Below are 13,174 nucleotides of genomic sequence, written 5' to 3'. Positions count from 1 at the left end.
TTAGAATGGACTGGTTGCATCTCCTTGCAGTCCAAGGGACTCTCAGGAGTCTTCTCCAACACCACAGTTCAAAAGCATCAATTCTTCAGTGCTCAGCTTTCTTCACAGTCCAGCTCTCACATCCATACATGACCACTGGAAAAACCATAGCCTTGACTAGACGGACCTTTGTTGGCAAAGTAACGTCTCTGCTTTTCAATATGCTATATAGTTTACATACATGATTATCAACGGTTATCACCTTGAGCTTAATGTACATTTACCACCTATAGACAAAAAATAAATAATCGAAAATATTTCTTTGTAATAAGGAAGCCTGTGATTTATTCTCATAGCAACTTTCTTATATAGCATACAGCAGTATTAATTATTGCAAACATCCACTGGATCAAGAAAGCAAATGAGTTCCAGAAAAATATCTACTTCTGCTTTATTGACTATGCCAAAGCCTTTGACTATGTGGATCACAATAAACTGGAAAATTCTGAAGGAGACTGGAATACCAAACGACCTGACCTGAGAAATCTGTATGCAGGTCAGGAAGCAACAGTTAGAACTGGACATGGAACAACAGACTGATTCCAAATAGGAAAGGAGTACGTCAGGGCTGTATATTGTCAACCTGCTTATTTAACTTATAAGCAGAGTACATCATGAGAAATTCTGGGCTGGATGAAGCACAACCTGGAATCAAGATTGCCGGGAGAAATATCAATAACCTCAGATATGCAGATGACACTACCCTTATGGCAGAAAGTGAAGAACTAAAGAGCCTCTTAATGAAGGTGAAAGTGGAGTGTGAAAGAGTTTACTTAAAGCTCAACATGCAGGAAACTAAGATCATGGCATCCAGTCCCATCACTTCATGGCAATTATATGAGAAAACAATGGAAATAGTGACAGACTTTATTTTCTTGGGCTCCAAAATCACTGCAGATGGTGACTGCAGCCATGAAATTAAAAGACGCTTGCCACTTGGCAGGAAAGTTATGACCAACTTAGACAGCATATTAAAAAGCAGAGACATTACTTTGCCAAGAAAGGTCCATCTAGTCAAAGCTATGGTTTTTCCAGTAGTCATGTATGGATGTGAGAGTGGGACTATAAAGAAAGCTGAGTGTCAAAGAACTGATGCTTTTAAACTGTGGTGGGAGAACTCTGGAGAGTCCCTTGGACTGCAAAAGATCCAACCAGTCCATCTTAAAGGAGATCAGTCGTTAGTGTTAATTGGAAGGACTGATGTTGAATCTGAAACTCCAATACTTTGGCCACATGATGCGAAGAACTTACTCATTTGAAGAGACCTTGATGCTGGGAAAGACTGAATGTGTGAGAAGGCGATGACAGAAGATGAGATGGTTGGATGGCATCACCAACTGAATGGGCATGAGTTTGAGTAAACTCTGGGAGGTGGTGATGGACAGGGAGGCCTCCCGTGCTGCAGTCCATGGGGTTGTAAAGAGTAAGACAAGAGTGAGTGACTGAACTGAACTGAAGGGAACATTTCATGCAAACATGGGCACAATAAAGAACAGAAATGGTATGGACCTAACAGAAGCAGAAGATATTAAGAACAGGTGGCAAGATTACACAGAATAACTATACAAAAGTGATCTTCACAACCCAGATAATCATGATGGTGTGATCACTCACCCAGAGCCAGACATCCTGGAATGTGAAGTGAAGTTAGCTTAGCGAAGCATCACTACGAACAAAGCTGGTGGAGGTGATGGAATTCCAGCTAAGCTATTTCAAATCCTAATAGATGATGCTGTGAAAGTGCTGCACCCCTTATGCCAGTAAATTTGGAAAACTCAGCAGTGGCCATAGGACTGGAAAATGTCACTTTTCATTCCATTCCCAAAGAAAGGCAATGCCAAAAAATGCTCAAACTACTGCATAATTGCACTTATCTCACACGCTAGTAAAGTAATGCTCAAAATTCTCCAAGCCATGCTTCAACAGTACATGAACCTTGAACTTCCAGATGTCCAAGCTGGATTTAGAAAAGGCAGACGACCTAGAGATCAAATTGCCAACATCCGTTGAATCATTGAAAAAGCAAGAGAGTTCCAGGAGAACATCTACTTTTGCTTTATTGATTACACCGAAGCCTTTGACTCCGTGGATCAGAAGAAACTGGAAAATTCTTCAAGAGATGGGAATACCAGTAATTACATACACTTACATAATTTTCAAACATATTTAAAAATGAAGGTCACAAACTTTTAAGAATAATAAATATTGTAAATCCTCTAAATAAATGGAAAATAAAAACAACTTAATTATGTGAATGCTAACAACAGTACAGGATTACTATAAAAGCTTTCCAAAAGCTGAAATACAAGAATTAATAAATGTTCTATTTTTATTTCAGTTTTATTGAGGTATACTTGACATATAAAGTTGTAAGATATTTACAGTGTACATCGTGATGATTTGATATCTGTATACATCGTGAAGGACTTCCCAAGTGGCACTAGCAGTTAATAATCGGCCTGCCAGTGCAGAAGATTCAGGAGACCAGGGTTCAATCCTTGAGTCAAGAAGATCCCCTGGAGAAGGAAATGGTAACCCACTCCTGTATTCTTGAAGCTTTTGAAATCCATGAAAATTTACCTTTGATATTCTTTTCTGTTTCTTAGTAAATACAAATTATAAAGGAAAAATCAAATCTGGTGATGTAACAACTCGGTAAATATACAGTATTTAGACAAATTATAAACATCTATTGATACTGTTAAATAGCATAGTCATTTTCTGAATAGCTAAACTGAACAATTATGTAAAATATTTAGTAAGAAAAGTAGATTTTGGTCAAATACTGGAAAGTTAAAAAAAATATTTGTAACCGTAATAGCGGATATATTTTCTTAACAGGTGACCTTAAAGGATTGCTGTTTAGTGTCACTCAAGATCTACTAAGCATCATTTTTTGGATGACTGTGGCAAAAGGATATCTGTACAAAACCAGTTCCTTTCTGAAGTTTATAGTTGGGGCCCTGTTTTCAGACAGAAGGTACAGTTTATCTTTTATTAATATACCTTTGAAACTTAAAGGAATGTTGAAGGAAAATAATGTAATAATTTAATAAAATAATGTAAAATAATATAAAATAATGTAAAAGTAATGTAAAGCCTGTGTGTGCCAGTTATGGAGTTCCTTAACAACAACTCAATATTTTAAGGATTTTTTTTACTTGAAATAACTTTTATTTTAAATGAAAAAAAAAAACTTAGTTGTATTGGTAAACACATTCTACAAAATATTATAGTAAAATATTGAAGTGAAAATAGTAAAATATTTTGTTTTTATTAAAATTTTAGTTTGATATGAGCTTGATAAGTACATAAATATTGTGTTAAATTGCTGAAAAGTATAAGAGAAACAGTACTCTCATATAGCCTCCTGTTTCATATCTTTATCTACTAACATCCTAGTGGATGGATTTTATGTTTATTGACAGCTTGAGTTTGAAGGCAGTACTTAGGTTATATTAGCAGAAAGTCATAGATAGAAAGAACATTAACCTAACAACATCCCAAATCATTAAATATCAGTTACATCTATTTTGAGTAAATATAAGCATTGTGTAGTTAAATAATAATCATTTAAAATGAATACTTTAAACTGTTTTATAATAATGATTAGAAACATGTTTAATATTCACAAGTGTGCATGAAGAGATTATTTCAATTTAATCCACTGTGTGCTACTTAACTATAAAATGTATGATATATTTTGAGATAATCAACTCAGGAGGTCAATCCATTTTGGATATAGAATTGTCTGTTCTTGTTTTCTTATTGACAATATCATTCCTAATTTCAAGGCTACTATGGATTTGTCCTTTAATTTGTCAGGTTAATTGAAGTTAATTGATTTGAAAAATTGAAAAGTATTTTCCTATATCTATTCTATGCTTTCAGTTTCCTCAGGCTTGAAAATTACAGGAGGGAAGTGACTAAATCTAAATTAGAGAACAGTTCTGTAGAAGAGTGTAAAGTCAAGAGTCTAACATGCAGTTTACTTTCTGCTAGTCACAGTCATGTTCTGGCAGATCACTATATAAAACTTTACATTTCAAGTGTTTTCATTCATTCCATGAAATGATACCAGTCTTTCATTTTTATTGAAGTTCTTAACTGCACAAGGTATCTTTAAATTAATTTTATGGTTTAAAAACAACATTAATTTTTCATCTTTTCAAACACTAGAAAATAAGGGGAGAGAAAATTTAAAGAAGTAGATTGAAACTCTCTGACAGTGAAACCCCAAACTGTAGAAAAGAGTTAGTTCCCCATGAATTAGTCCACTGGCATATTCTAATATTCGACAGACTTTTCAGCCAAATTTTGCCATCATAATTCTCCTTGTTAGTACAAGAATTATCTGAGAGTGTGTTGCTGCTGCTGCTGCTGCTAAGTCACTTCAGTCATGTCTGACTCTGTGCAACCCCATAGACGGCAGCCCACCAGGCTCCCCCATCCCTGGGATTCTCCAGGCAAAAACACTGGAGTGGGTTGCCATTTCCTTCTCCAATGCGTGAAAGTGAAAAGTGAAAGTGAAGTCGCTCAGTTGTGTCCGACTCCTAGCGACCCCATGGACTGCAGCCCACAAGGCCCCTCTGTGCATGGGACTTTCCAGGCAAGAATACTGGAGTGGGGTGCCATTGCCTTCTCCGGAGAGTATGTTACATATATAGAAAATGAAATTAATGATTTGTGTTCTAACTACAAAAGATATATACACATTTGGAAAGTGTTATTTCCTGTACATCAAGCATTTTGTCTTCAAGTCTTAATCATTGGAGGATCTTAGCAAATGAAACTCTATATTAACATGCGACTTATCTAATATCAGTGATATCAGAGATAAATTATATGCAGACACCTTAATTGAATTTTACAGTTTTAGGAACTTTATTTATGGTGCTTGTGACATTTTTAGAGAAAGACAACTGAACACAGCATAGCAGCTGCAGGTAAGAGGATTTGGAATCTAATGCTCACTTCCAGATGGATGATGGATATTCAATTTTAAATTTACGGTAGACATATTGGCAGATGGAAATAGAATAGAGTAAATGCCTATGCCACCTGTGAGCAAGTGCATTTTATCAATTACCAGGTGAACTGTGTTAAATTCAAGTCATTCAACAGAACTCTAATTCTTGAGAAGAGACTTTTTGTCAGCCTATTAATATATCTAGATTTCATGTTGAGGTTGGAAACATTTTATTATACAGGGAACCTATGGACACAGGTTTGAGCAGAGCATACTTAACTCTTGTTATGTCACTCATGTTATTATTCTGTCTGTATAATTGAAAAGAATATTGGTAGAATAGGAAACAGTTGAAACAAATGAGACAAACTGAGCGCTCCAAAAAGACATAAGTGAATTAGAATTGATGCATCTGATGAAAGTGAATTCACAGTGTCACTTTAAATAAAGCCCTGTTTCATTTAGGTACCTAGTCTGTCACTACAACTACTAAAAATATTCAGGGAAGGCACTGACAGTTTCATTTGACACAATCAATTAAATTCCTCCCATACTAAAAGTTAACATGCGTGTGTGTGTGTGTGTGTATATATATATTAAAAGGGGTCTTGAGTTCAGCCTCTGACAATGAAATGTTTCACTGAATAGCTTACACGGTGCTATTTAATAGACATTGGCTCAGTTCCAAGAGAAAGGGCTTCCTTCCATTAGAGAAGAGCCCGAGTTTGGCTCTAGGTTTATAGATTTTCAGAATTTGCAGAATTCTTATCACCTAATTAAAAAAAATTAATAATTCCCAATTCTTGGTATCGATGTGTGTAAATAAAAGAGTCCAACAACTAATAAAAATAGAGTGGGATGTCTTGTTTTAAAGAAATGAGAAATTTAATTCTTTATCCTTAATATTCTTGAAAATTGCATAGAAATTTGAAAGTAAAGTCCTTTTCACATGCTTTAGTTGCCTACATGTATTGTGTATGTTAACAGCTTTGCTACTTATTATGATATTTATAGTATGGTATCCAGAGTTGGCAGCTTAAAAAATGAGGACATTGCATTAAAATAGTTTTGGCTGCATATTAGGACTTTCTGACAATTGGAATGTCCACAATAGTCTTTCAAGTGTAGTGTGTCCAAATCAGTGGGAATGTACGATTCCTAATGGTCATGATGGGAGATGGAAGAGTTCTCTCCAAAATTGTTATTCACTAATATAATCTTAATTTGTCCTAAGATGTTTGTTATCAGTTCAGTTCAATGTTTGTTATAAAGATAAGTATTTTGCCACTTGTAAAAATCAGCTATTTAATGTTAACTATATTTTAGATTTCTCTCTTTTGGAAGATACTATTTTCAAACACTTCTCGGAAAATCTTTTATATGAAGTAGACAAAAATACATAGATAACATGAATGAAAATAGAATGACTTAAATAATTTGTTCATTTCAGTTCAGTCACTTGGTCGTGTCTGACTGTTTGCAACGCCATAGACTGCAGCATGCCAGGCCTCCCTGTCCATCACCAACTCCCGGAGTTTACCCAAACTCATGTCCATTGAGTTGGTGATGCCACCCAACCATCTCATCCTCTGCCATCCCCTTCTCCTCCTGCCTGCAATCTTTCCCAGCATCAGGGTCTTTTCCAGTGAGTCAGTTTTTCGCATCAGGTGGCCAAAATATAGGAGTTTCAGCTTCAGCATCATTCCTTCCAATGAACACTCAGGACTGATCTCCTTTACGATGGACTGGTTGGATCTCCTTGCAATCCAAGGGACTCTCAAGAATCTTCTCCAACACCACAGTTCAAAAGCATCAATTCTTCAGCGCTCAGCTTTCTTCGCAACTCTCACATCCATACATGACTACTGGAAAAACCATAGCCTTTACTTAGACGGACCTTTGTTGGCAAAGTAATGTCTCTGCTTTTGAATATGCTGTCTAGGTTGGTCATAACTTTCCTTCCAAGGAGTAAGCATCAAATATTATACAATTTGAAGTTGTATGAATTTCTTGGCATTTATCTAAGAATTTATCTATCTGCCAGTTGTAGAGGTGAGGGGGGTGGTTTAAGTTCACTACCAAGGGGTGATCTTCAGTATGAGTTTGTTCGAGAAGATATATTGGTGAATTAATGTTTTTCCAGTTGGAGTACCTACGGATACAAAGAAAAATAAATTAGCCTAAAGCAAGAGGGGAAATAATAGTAATCAGTTTGTGTAGTAATGTAAAGGAGTGCCTAGGTTTTATATTACATATACTTTTGCTAGCATGATAGAAGGCATTTAAAAACTATAAACATTCAAACACTTCCTGTCATACATGATACTTGACAAATAGTAATGTTTATTGAATATTTCTATTGTCAAAAGAATTCATAACAACAGGGAATGTTGACATTTTGGCTATGCCATTTTCTTCTATATCTTTATATAGATGCCAGGTAAAACTGAGTGTGGAAAATAAAAACCAAAATGATTTTTCTGGAGTAGTTTTCAAATATAAGGAAGTTTCTGTTTAATCCTACTTATATACAAGCAATGGGACCCTCAAATGCTTAGTTAATTGAATGTCTCAAGTCTATCCTACAAAACATATTAGGCGCTCTGTCTCTGCTATGGAGGAGGAAATGGCAACCTACTCCAGTATTCTTGCCTGCAGAATCCTGGGGACAGAGGAACATGGTGGGCTGCCATCTGTGGGGTTGCACAGAGTCAAACACGACTGAAGTGACTTAGCAGCAGCAGCAGCTTGCTGCTATCTCTCCCAGTAGATGTATGAAATTGTTGCTCTTTCTGTACTAAGCTTAGTTTACATAGAAAATCCCAGACAGAAAAATTATTAGTAAGATATAGACCCTTTTCCCTAAAAACTGTCATCTTTTTTTTTTTTTTTTGAGAGTTCTACTGAGTTTATCTTATCCTTATTTATTTGGTTCTTTGACATATTCTGTAGACTTTGAAGTTTGAGCATAATCTGAGACAGTGTTCTAATCCTAGCTTTGTACTTATTTATTTTTAATATAAATTTATTAATTTTAATCGGAGGCTAATTACTTTACAATACTGTATTGAATGCACTGATGTGATTTTGACAAATGGAAAGACTACAGGCTTTGGAATAATAAAAAGCAAGGCTTGAATTTCTGCTGTAAATTTACCAACTGTGGAAACTTGGCCTTAATTGTTACGTACTTTGTTTCCTTCATCTTTAAAGAGTGGGTATCTCATTTTACAACTCCAGTACTCTTGCCTGGAAAATCCCATGTACGGAGGAGCCTGGTAGCGTGCAGTCCATGGGGTCACTAGGAGTCGGACACGACTGAGAGACTTCACTTTCACTTTTCACTTTCACGCATTGGAGAAGGAAATGGCAACCCACTCCAGTGTTTTTGCCTGGAGAATCCCAGGGATGAGGGAGCCTGGTGGGCTGCCGTCTATGGGGTTGCACAGAGTCAGACATGACTGAAGTGACTTAGCAGCAGCAGCATAATCTGTTTATCTGTCTACCTACTTATCTATTCATCTATCATCTATCCATATACACATTTGGACTTTGGTATCTGGAAGGTGTTTTTTATTATTGCTATTGTGATAGAATGTGTAACATTATTTTACCACTAAGTAGAATAAAATTTCACTTGAGAGTCTGGTGAGATTTTAAAAAGTAAGTATGGATGGAAGTTTTTAGTTTGGTTTACTCCTCTCCATTAGTTCCTGTCTTGTAGCAAAGATTTAGAATAGTGGACCACTTGTAACTCAAACAGACAGCATTTTATGAAGAAGAAATCAGGCAGTATTTGTAATGACAAACTAGTTACAACTCAGATACAGCTCAGTTTCAGCTCAAGTGGGAAGCAGGCAGCACACTCCTGAGATGCAATGGCAGGCCAAGTCATGAAGAAGCACGCCGATAGCTCTTGGCTTCCCTTTTTATACCTCTGTATCCTCCCCCTGGTGTCTGACTGGATAAGCCAAACGCAGATAGAGCTTGTTATCAGTGTTCTCCTTATTGGTTATGCCCAGGACCAATCAGGGAAGGGGGTGTGTCCCCACTCCAGTCTTCAACCTCCTCTTCCAAAGGCGTTTTTAAAAATTTTACCTGTTGCGTAGTTCCACCATCGTGGACTCTTTTTTCCATTCTAACTACCTGATAGAAAGAAAGAAAGGAAAGAAGAGAGGGGAGGAGTAGGGATAAGAAGTAGAGAAGGTAGGAAAGGGGTAGAGAGGAATGAAGGAAAGAAAGAAGAAAAGCAAAAGAAGGCAGGAAGAAACAAAAGGAAGAGTAAGGAAAGAAAGGATGAAGTAATGCAAGGAAAGAAATAGAGATGTAGGGAGGGAAGAAGAAGGCAAAGAGCATAAAGAAAAATAGATATGACTCTTTCATAACATTAATAATATTTAAATCCTGGCGCTGTTGTGGGATATGAAATAAACACAGAAAAGTGACTCACCTGTCATAAGTTTTTAGAAGATGGAATACCAAAAAATGCTCCTGATCTTAATAGAAACAATGATTACATAATACTCTGACTTATTTTTGCCAGCACATAGCAATATTTCCTCATTCTCTCTAGTACATTAGAGAGCCTGGAGATGTAATAACTGCACTTCTCAGAAGACCTGCCAGCAAGACTCAAGGTTAGAGTCCACTCAACAGGAGACATGAGATATGGAAGTTATAAGAGAAGTAGAAATCTTACATGATCTTTCCAGTTCTAGTCACCCCTGATGCCTTCCTTAATATCTTATGTCTTAGTGTTGGAAGCAATGATCATTAGTGACAGCTATATATAATTTTTGCAAATCATCTTTGAAAGCTAATGGTTAATTGAAGGTTTAGCAGCAATCTTTCTGAGATTCGTTTGTCCAGCCCTTTTAACAGTTTATTTTGTTGTTGTTCAGTCGCCAAGTCATGTCTGACTTTGTGACCCCATGAACTTCAGAATACCAGAGTTCCCTGTCCTTCACTATCTACCAGAGTTTGCTCAAACTCATGTCCATTGAGTCAGTGATGCCATCCAACCATCTTGTCCTCTGTCACCCCCTATTCCTCCTGCCTTCAATCTTTCCCAGGATCAGGGTCTTTTCCAGTGGGTTGGCTCTTTGCATCAGGTGGCCAAATTATTGGAGCTTCAGCTTAAGAATCAGCCCTACCAATGAATATTCAGTGCTGATTTCCTTTAGTATTGACTGGTTTGTTTTCCTTGTTATCCAAAGGAGTCTCCAGAGTCTTCTCTAAGCACCACACCTTGATAGAATTCATTATTCAGTGCTCAGCCTTCATTATGGTCCAACTCTCACATTTGTACATGACTACTGGAAAAACTATAGGTTTGACTGTATGAAACTTTTTTGACAAAGTGACGTTTATGCTTTTAAATATACTGACTAGATTTGTCATAGCTTTTCTTCCAAGGAGCAAGTGTCTTTTAATTTCATGGCTGCAGTCACCATCCACAGTAATTTTTTGAGCCGAAGAATATAAAATCTGTCATTGTTCCAGTTTTTCTCTATCTATTTGCCATAAAGTAATGGGACTAGATGCCATGATCTTCAGTTGTTAAATGTTGAGTTTTAGGCTAGCTTTTCTACTCTCCTCTTTTACCCTCATCAAGAGGCTCTTTAGTTCCTCTTCACTTTCTGTCATTAGAGTCATAACATCTGCATATATGAATGAGGTTGTTGATATTTTTCACTGCAAACTTGTGATTTCAGAATGTGATTTATCCAGACCTACATTTTACATCATTTACACTTCATAGATGTATAGAACAGTCTTATGGACTCTGTGAGAGAGGGAGAGGGTGGGAAGATTTGGGAGAATGGCATTGAAACATGTAAAATATCATGTATGAAACGAGTTGCCAGTCCAGGTTCGATGCACGATACTGGATGCTTGGGGCTGGTGCACTGGGATGACCCAGAGGGATGGAATGGGGAGGGAGGAGGGAGGGGGCTTCAGGATGGGGAACACATGTATACCTGTGGTGGATTCATTTTGATATTTGGCAAAACTAATACAGTTATGTAAAGTTTAAAAATAAAATAAAATTAAAAAAAAAAGAAGAAGTTAAATAAGCAGAGTGACAACATACAACCTTGTTGTACTCTTTTCCCAATTTTGAACAAGTCCAGGGTTCCATGTGTGGTTCTAACTGTTGCTTCTTGTCCTGCATACAGCTTGCTCAGGAGATAGGTAAGGTGAACTGGTATTCCTGTCATTTTAATAATTTTCCGTAGTTTTTTTGTGATCCACACAGTCAAAGCCTTTAGTGGAGTCAATGAAGCAAAGTAGATTTTTTTTTTCTGATATTCCCTTGCTTTTTCTATGATCCAGTGGTTGCTGGCAATTTGATCTCTGATTCCTCTGCCTCTTTAAAATTTAATTGTATGTCTGGAAGTTCTTGGTTCACATCATGATGAAGCCTTTTGAGTATAATCTTGCTGGCATGTGAAATGAGCATATTTAGTAGTTCAAACATTTTTTGGCATTGACTTTCTTTGTGATTGGAATGAAAACTGACCTTTTCCAGTCCTGTGTCCACTGCTGACTTTCTCATATTTGCTGACATATTGACTGCAATACTTTATCAGCATCATCTATTAGAATTTGAAATAGTTGAACTGGAATTCCATCACCTCCATTAGAATTGTTCGTAGTAACACTTCCTAAGGCACATTTGATTTGCCATTCCAGAATGTCTAAGTGAGCAACCACACCATCGTGATTATCCATGTCCTTGAGGTCTCTGTCCTTTATTGAGCCCATCTTTGCATAAATATTCCCTTGATATCTCCAATTTCCTTGAAAACATCTCTAGTCTTTCCCATTCTATTGTTTTCCTCTATTTCTTAGTATTGATCACTTAAGAAGGCTTTCTTATCTCTCCTTGCTTTTATCTGGAACTCTGTATTCATTTGGTTGTATCTTTCCATTTCTCCTTTACCTTTCACTTCTTTTTTTTTTTTTTTTTTCTCAGCTACTTCTAAGGCCTCCTCAGACAACTACTTTCCCTTTCTTTTTGTGGGGGATGGTTTGGTCAACTTCTCCTGTACAGTGTTACCAATCTCAGTCCATAGTTTTTCAGGCACTCTCTCTACCAGATCTAAACCTTTGGATCTATTTGTCACCTTCACTGTATAATGATAAGGGACTTGACTTAGATCATACCTGAATTGCCTGTCCTTTACTGTGCCCATCTTTATATGCAATGTTCCCCTGGCATCTCTAATATTCTTGAAGCAATCTCTAGTCTTCCCCATTCTATTAATTTCCCCCTTTTTTTTCCTGCACTGATCACTCAGGAAGGCTTTCTTATCTCTCCTTGATATTCTTTGGAACTCTGCATTCACATAGATATATCTTTCATTTTCTCCTTTGCCTTTAGCTTCTCTTCTTTGATCAGCTATTTTTAAGGCCTCCTCAGAGTACACAAATTGAATGGACATAACATAAGCAGAAGATATTAAGAAGAGGTGGCAAAAATACAAAGAAGAACTACACAAAAAAGAACTTCATGACCCAGATAACCACGATGGTGTGATCACTCACCTCAGGCCAAACATCCTGGAATGCTGAGTCAAGTGGGCCTTAGGAAGCATCAGTATGAACAAAGCTAGTGGAGGTGATGGAATTCCAGTTGAGCTATTTCAAATCCTGAAAGATGATGCTGTGAAAGTGCTGCACTCAATATGCCAGAAAATTTGGAAAACTCAGCAGTGGCCACAGGACTGGAAAAGATCAGTTTTCATTCCAATCCCAAAGAAAGGCAATGCCAAAGAATGCTCAAACTACCACACAATTGCACTCATCTCACATGCTAGTAAAATAATGCTTAAAATTCTCCAAGCCAGGTTTCAGCAATACATGAGCCGTGAACTTCTTGATGTTCAAGCTGGTTTTAGAAAAGGCAGAGGAACCAGAGACTAAATTGCCAACATCTGCTGGATCATGGAAAAAAGCAAGAGGGTTCCAGAAAAACATCTATTTCTGCTTTATTGACTATGCCAAAGCCTTTGACTGTGTGGATCACAATAAACTGTGGAAAATTCTTAAAGAGATTGGAATACCAAAACACCTGACCTACCTCCTGAGAAATCTGTATGTAGGACAAGAAGCAACAGTTAGAACCATACTTGGAATGACAGACTGGTTCCAAATCAGTAA

The 13,174-nt window shown here is 36.9% G+C and overlaps 1 long non-coding RNA gene across 1 annotated transcript in view; it reads left to right on the top strand.

Moving 5' to 3' along the window:
• Positions 1-13,174, top strand: part of LOC129628215 (uncharacterized) — a 141,660-nt gene that overhangs the window by 8,672 nt on the left and 119,814 nt on the right. Inside the window, exon 2 of the long non-coding RNA XR_008702744.1 lies at positions 2,881-3,019. This is a non-coding gene — a long non-coding RNA (uncharacterized LOC129628215). The remainder of the gene's footprint in view (positions 1-2,880; positions 3,020-13,174) is intronic.

The sequence above is a fragment of the Bubalus kerabau genome, chromosome 15 (genome assembly GCF_029407905.1).
Source record: "Bubalus kerabau isolate K-KA32 ecotype Philippines breed swamp buffalo chromosome 15, PCC_UOA_SB_1v2, whole genome shotgun sequence".
Lineage (NCBI taxonomy): Eukaryota > Metazoa > Chordata > Mammalia > Artiodactyla > Bovidae > Bubalus > Bubalus kerabau.
Note: the sequence above shows the minus strand (reverse complement) of the source record. Positions and strands in the feature narration are given on the sequence as shown.